The sequence below is a fragment of the Chiloscyllium plagiosum genome, chromosome 37, assembly GCF_004010195.1.
Source record: "Chiloscyllium plagiosum isolate BGI_BamShark_2017 chromosome 37, ASM401019v2, whole genome shotgun sequence".
NCBI lineage: Eukaryota > Metazoa > Chordata > Chondrichthyes > Orectolobiformes > Hemiscylliidae > Chiloscyllium > Chiloscyllium plagiosum.
Window position 1 is genome coordinate 7732034 of NC_057746.1, and position 6737 is coordinate 7738770.

The window sequence follows — 6737 nt, forward strand, 5'->3', positions numbered from 1 at the left end:
GAGAGTTGATGTGGACTTGATGAGACAGATGGGACTCTGAGCCAAACAGTTAATTCCGTGAAGGACGTGCCAGATGACTGGAAGAGAGCCGATGTGTTTCCATTTGTCAAGAAGGGTTGTGGAGATAACTCAGGAATCACAGGCCATTGAGTTTCACATCACTGTTAGGGAAACGATTGGAGAAAATTGCAAAGGAGGGAATTAATCTCCATTTGGAGAAGTGAAGTTTGATTAGAGATAGTAAACGTGGATTTGTCAGAGATAGCGTCATGCCTCACAAATCTAGTGGAGCTTTTCAACGAGGTGACCAGGTCTGTGGCAATTGATATAGTTTATATATATTTTAAAAAGACTTTGGCAAAGTCCAACGTGGAGGTTGAAAACGAAGGTAAAAGCACATGGCATCTGTAATAACTTTGTAAAATGGCTCCAAATTTGCTCAGTTCAAGGAGGCAGAAGGTGTTGATTGATGGCTGCTTGTGTAATTGGAAGCTGGTATCCACAGGAATCAGCATTGACTCCCTTATTGTTTATAATATCTATAAATAATATTGATGGGAGAGTGGGTTTGTTTGTGGTACGGAGGTGCAGGGGGTGATTTTGGGGATAGGCAGCACGTTTGCAGATGGCACAAGTATTGACCGGGTTGTTGGAAGGGATGTATAATGTCTTCAGTGACCGATAGAAATAGACAGATTGTTCAGGTGGGCAGATCAGTGGTGGATGAAATTTGACCCAAATAAATATGAGGTGATGCACTTTGACAGAAGTCACAAGACAAGCAAATACTCAATGAATGGTTGGACACGAGGATGCTCAAAAGAACTGAAAGATCTTGAGGAGCTTATTAACAGATACCTGAAGGCAGCAGGACAGTTTAATAAGGTAGTTAAGAAGGCATACAGAACCAGTCGAGGTTACCTGTCAAGGCAGAGATTATGAGAGCAGGGAGATCCTATTGGAGCTGTTTTATTTGGCCACAGATGAAGTATTGTGTGTATCTCTGGTCACTTCATCAGAAGGAGGATGTCACTGCGTTGGAAGGAGTGCAAAGGAGATTCACACAGAATGTTGCTTGGGCTATAGCAATTTAGTTGTGAAGAGGGAGGCTGGATAGGCTGGGCTGCTTTCTTTAAAACAGAGATTGGGATGTGTGAGACTATGAGGGACATGGTCAGAGTGAATAGAAACCAATTGCTCCCCTTAGTCGAAGAGCCACCAACAAGGTGGTATAATTTTAAGCCAAAAGGCAGGAGATTTAGAGGGGATATGTGGAAAAACATTCTCACCTCAAGAATGGTAGGAGCCTGTAATTGAAAGGGGAAACCTCAAAAAAAGTACTTAGATGAGTATTTGAAATGTTGAAATATTCAACACTGTAGATCAAGTGCTGGAAAGTGGGATTGTTGTAATTTTGCCAGACAAATATGATCGGCCAAAAAAGCCTCTTCTGTTCGATGTGATTCCATCATTCTGGAATTCTGAATGCTAGATTCTGAATTAGTTTCTGTTTTGTTCTGTATTTGTTTTGAGAAAATGCTCCCAAGTGTATGCTTCAGCTCTTGTTGTAGTCAGTATCAGCTTCAAGTTCTGTATTATAGTGCTCATTCACAGACTGAATTTCCCAAATGTATTGTAAAGCTGAGTGAACAAGAACCGCAGTGGGATAACAGTGAGCAGTAGAACAGCTTTTAAGGAGCTCTGCAACATGCGGTATTGAACGAGGTTGGTGTATCTAGATTTCCAAAAGGCAAGGTTGCTGCGTAAGGTTAAGCTGCATGGGTAATGTACTAGCATGAGTACAGATTTGGTTAACTGACAGGCAGAAAAGAGTAGGGGTAAACGTGTGCTTTTCTGCTTTGTAATTAGTGACTCGTGGTGTGCCTCAGGGATCAGTGTTGGGACCATAACTGTTGACAATTTACATAGATGATTTGGAGTTGAGGAATACGTGCTGTAGATCAAAGTTCGTGGATAACATTAAGATGTGATAGAAATAGAGAGATTGTTTTCACTGGGGTGTGAAACTAGGACAAGAGGGCACAGCCTCAAATTTAGGGGAGCAGATTTCAGACTGAATTGAGAAGGAACTTCTTCACCCAGAGGGTTGTGAATCTGTGGAATTTCTTACCCAGTGAAGTAATTGAGGCTTCCTCAATGAATGTTTTTTTAAGTTCAGATAGATAATGTTTTGAACAGTAAAGGTGGACTAGTGGAGCTGAGGCTATGAAAAGCACTTTTCCAGTAAAACATTTTTCAGCTCTGATCTCCAGCATCTGCAGTCCTCACTTTCTCCTATGAAAAGATGATTTTATTGAATGGCAAAGCAGACTAGATTGCCTCCTCCTGCTCCTAGTTCTTATGTTCATCTGTTTTTATCAATAACCTTGGTAGAATGAAGATCATCACTGAAAAGAATATGAAAATATATTTATGTATTGCTGGGACTGAGAGTGAGTGAAATAGTGCAAGTCTTGTTGTTTGGAGATAAATTGGAATTAACATTTGAGACATAATCGGATTGACGTTTTGGGCATAAGTCCATCATTAGGAATGAGGACTCATTCCTGATGAAGGGCTTTTGCCCGAAACATCAACTGTCCTGCTTCTTGGATGCTGCCTGATCTGCTGCGCTTTTCCAGCACCACATTCTCCACTCTGACCTCCAGCATCTGTAGTGCTCACTTTCGCCTTGTCTGTAATGTGTTTAGCATGACCACTCTCTCTCTCTCCGTGGTAGTTCAAAACCTGCTACTGGTCAGATGAGTTCTGCAACAACCTTCTTCTTAGTGACACCTGATGGTCCCCATTCCCTGATCTAAAGGAAATTTGTTGACAGATATTCTTCAGGCAGCTTGCTCTAAATGATACAATGTGGTACAGACACAGTGTTGAGCAGGTCATTATGGAGTGGTAAGTGAGGGTCAGCACAGAGTGCTTCGACTATCCTGTGTATTTTTGCCTGTCAGATGTGGAGAGATATGGTATTTGTGAGGACAGATCCCTGGGACGGATGCTGAGCACAGGATTCCAATTATGATGTGTATTGTTGAATTATTTGATTTTCAACAAGATAAGTGAGTTGTGTCATTGGTAAAAAGAAACTGCTTTGGTGCAGAGTCTAATAAGACAAACGCTGAGATCAGGAGTGTTGTGGTAGCAGCTCTCCCACAGAGGATCAAACAGCTTTGTCAAACCGGATGTTTCCCACCAAGTCCTTTGTTGCTGTTATCCTTTGATGTTCCCTGAAAACTCAGTTTATGTGAAGGTCCTCCCACTGGTGTTCATTGGGAATGTCATTTAATTGTTGACTGTCAAATTAAACTTTTTATTATTAATAATAATAATAATAATAATAAAATGCTATTTTTATTTAGTGGTATTGACATTTTGGAGATGGGTCTACCTAATATGTTTTCAGACTAATTCATTGTGAGGCCATAGTGATAACCATGGACTTCAGTACTCTGTAAACTTTACGAAATCTGTTATTGTCCCAGGTCCACAGGACTCAGAATGGTGGAGATTGTGTATACAACAGGATTTTGGGCAAATGGAAGAACGTTGGTTTGCGGTGACTGATGTATGATTTCAGGATATTTGGTATTGTTCTGATGCTCTGAGATTCCAATCAGAATCAAGAACTTCTGGCCATATGGGGTGATAGTCAGTAATGCTGCTGTGACCTCTAGGTGACCTGATGTTTAGCATTGAGGGGCTCAGTGAGTTGGATACTATATCAGGGGCGCCAGCTGATTCATTGTCCATCAGCAGCACACTGCTAAAAGAATATGGATCTATTAACCCAGATGGTGAGACTTCATTGCACGGATTGTCACATGGGATTTCTGACCAAATAGTAATTGGGATTTACACTACAGAGACAGTTATATGAAACAAATAAATTTCTACAGTTATAATGTTATTTGTTATAGTTACATCGATGCAGTTCAAAATCTCACTGGTCAATTTGAACCAATCTGCCTCAAGAAAAGTTGTCACGTATTCCTTGCACTCTGGATGATTGGAAAGCGGGGGTGACTGGGAATGTCTGCTCACCTGTCGTCACTTTGTGGGAAGTTGGTCATGACTAGACCCTGTGCTGATTGAGGATGGCCATTTAGGGACCAGACCCCACAGAGGGCAGCTCAGTACGTTAAGCTTCTTCTGCTTGGATGATTTTTTTTCATGTAGTTCAAATTGCTGTAGCAAGGTGAGGTGGTTTAATGAATATCACATTTAAACACTGAGTAACCCCAGACTGTTTTGTGGCGATTTGAAGGCTGTAATCTATGTTGGAAGTGGGAGTGAGATGGTATTGCTGGCTAGGACATAGCTGGCGCAATTTGTTTTACATCAAGGGAGTAACACAATGGGTCAAATGCTTTGATGCAATGACAATCTGTTTCTTCAATGCCAAAATGGTTCACTTGAGAGAAAAAGCTGTTGTTAGAGAGTTCGGAGGCAAGGTATCTAATGAATTTCATTTCGTTGCCGATAGGACATTGTAAGACTTAAAGATCATGCAACAAGATCTGGACAATATCATAAGATCCTAGAATCTCTGCAGAACAGAGAGAAGCCATTCACCCGATTGTGACTGCGTTCATCCTGAGAAGAACATCCCACCCATGCACCCCACCCTATTGCCATTACCCTGCAGATACCATGGCTACTCCACATAGCCTGTACAAATTTGGACCGTGAGAAGAAGTCGGAGCATCCGTTCGATGCCAATGCAGACATGGGGAGAACGTGCAAACTGCAATTCCCTAAGGCCAGAATCAGATCTGGGTCCCTGCATGAATGCGAAACACTGTGCCATCAGAGGTGCTGGATATAGAAAGTTATGTTCATGTCACACAAATTGCAGGCAATTACCATCGACAAGAAGAGAAAATCTAACCTCCACTCCTTCGATATTTAGTGTTACAGATACCGAATCCCTCATTACCAACATCTTCAGGGTTACCATTGACCACTGGACTCACCCCATAGACACAGTGACTTAATCAGAAAGTAGTTAGCTAGGAAAACTATGGAGAGTAACTCACTTCCTGACTCTCAAAACCCTGTCTGCCATCTACAAGGTACAAATCAGGAGCGTGATAGAATGTCAGCTTAAGTTGCCTTGATAAGGGTATCCACCACAATCATGTTCAGTTTTGTTTGACTTGAATTTGCAGAAGCATTGATTACATTTATTTCAATGAGATGGTCCTCATTTTACAGTTACACTTTAATTACTAAAAAGAAACGCTCAGTTTTTAATCATATACATTGTGAACTATATTCATAATAAGGACCCAATCTGGAATCAGTGAGACTACAGCTCTGTTTGGTATCATACTGGCTACAGTGAAGATGGCTCTGGCTGTTGGTGGTCAGTCATTTCAGCCATTGTATATCTCGGCAGGAATTCTTCATGGTCATGTCCTCCGCCCCAAAATCGGCAGCTGCATCATGAATGCCTCCATTGTCATTTCCGAAGTGAAGAGAATTGCTCGTAATTGCACGATGTTCAACATCATTTCCGATTCCTCAGATCATAAACAGGTTGTATCCATACACAACAAGATCGAGCTTGGCCTGATAATTGACAAGTAACTTTCACAATCCACAAGCACCAGACAATGACCATCTCCAAAAGTGAGAATCCACCATTTCCCCAACTGGCTTCCTATGACAGTACTATCACTGAATGCATAGCTATCAGCAACCTGCACCAACCACTGACAGAAAATGAACTTGTCCAGCCACATGAGTGCTGTGGCCACAGGAATATATCAGACAGTCTGATTACTGTAGCAAGAAGCTCTCGGCCTCCCTCCCGAATATTTCTCCACCATTCAGAAAGCTACCACAGTGTGGGATGGAATGCCCCCCACGTATATGACTGACTGCAGCTCCAGCAATATTCACAAAGCTTCACACTGTGCAGGACAAACAGCTGATTGATTGGCATATCAGTCACCACATTCAGTAATCATTCTGTTCACCAACAACATGCATGACCACAATGAATACATCGACAAGATTTAATTGAATTAAATTGAATTGACTTTATTGTCACGCGTACCGAGGCACGGTGAAAAGCTTTGTCTTGTGAGCGACAATAACACTACAAGTCTCTTTTGGCAACACCTAACAAAACCATAACCTCTAAAACCTAAAAAAAGGGTAGAAGCTGCATAGAAATGCCATCACATACTAGTTCCCTTTTAAGCCAGCTTTCATTCTGACTTGGAAACACATCGTTGTTCCACCAATGGCAGCCCTGTCGAAAACTTCTGGAACTCACCTCCAAAACTACAAGGTTTTCCTGTACACCAGATAGTAGAGATGTTCGCTGATGCCACTCTCCAATACTATCACAAAGGCAATCAGAACTTGGCAATGAGTATTGGCATAGCCATCAGAACTTATATTCTATCAGCATATTTAAAAATAAACCAGTACTCCCAATCTGAAAGAAGATATCTCTGAACCCGAAAAGTGATTATTGTACAAGGGAGTGCTTGACATCGGAGACAGCCTGAGAAATATCCAAGGGAAAAGTAGAGAAACTTGGTGCTGATGTCCTGCTGGATTCAGGGTGTCAGCTATCTCAGAGGATGGCACATGTCAAAGCTAAGTTTGCCGAGTCCAATGAATTTCTCAACTATTATTGGTCTCAGAGCGAAGAGACAGATATTTTTGCCTTGGTTTTCAGTGGTCTGTGTTGGCGCTCCCTACTT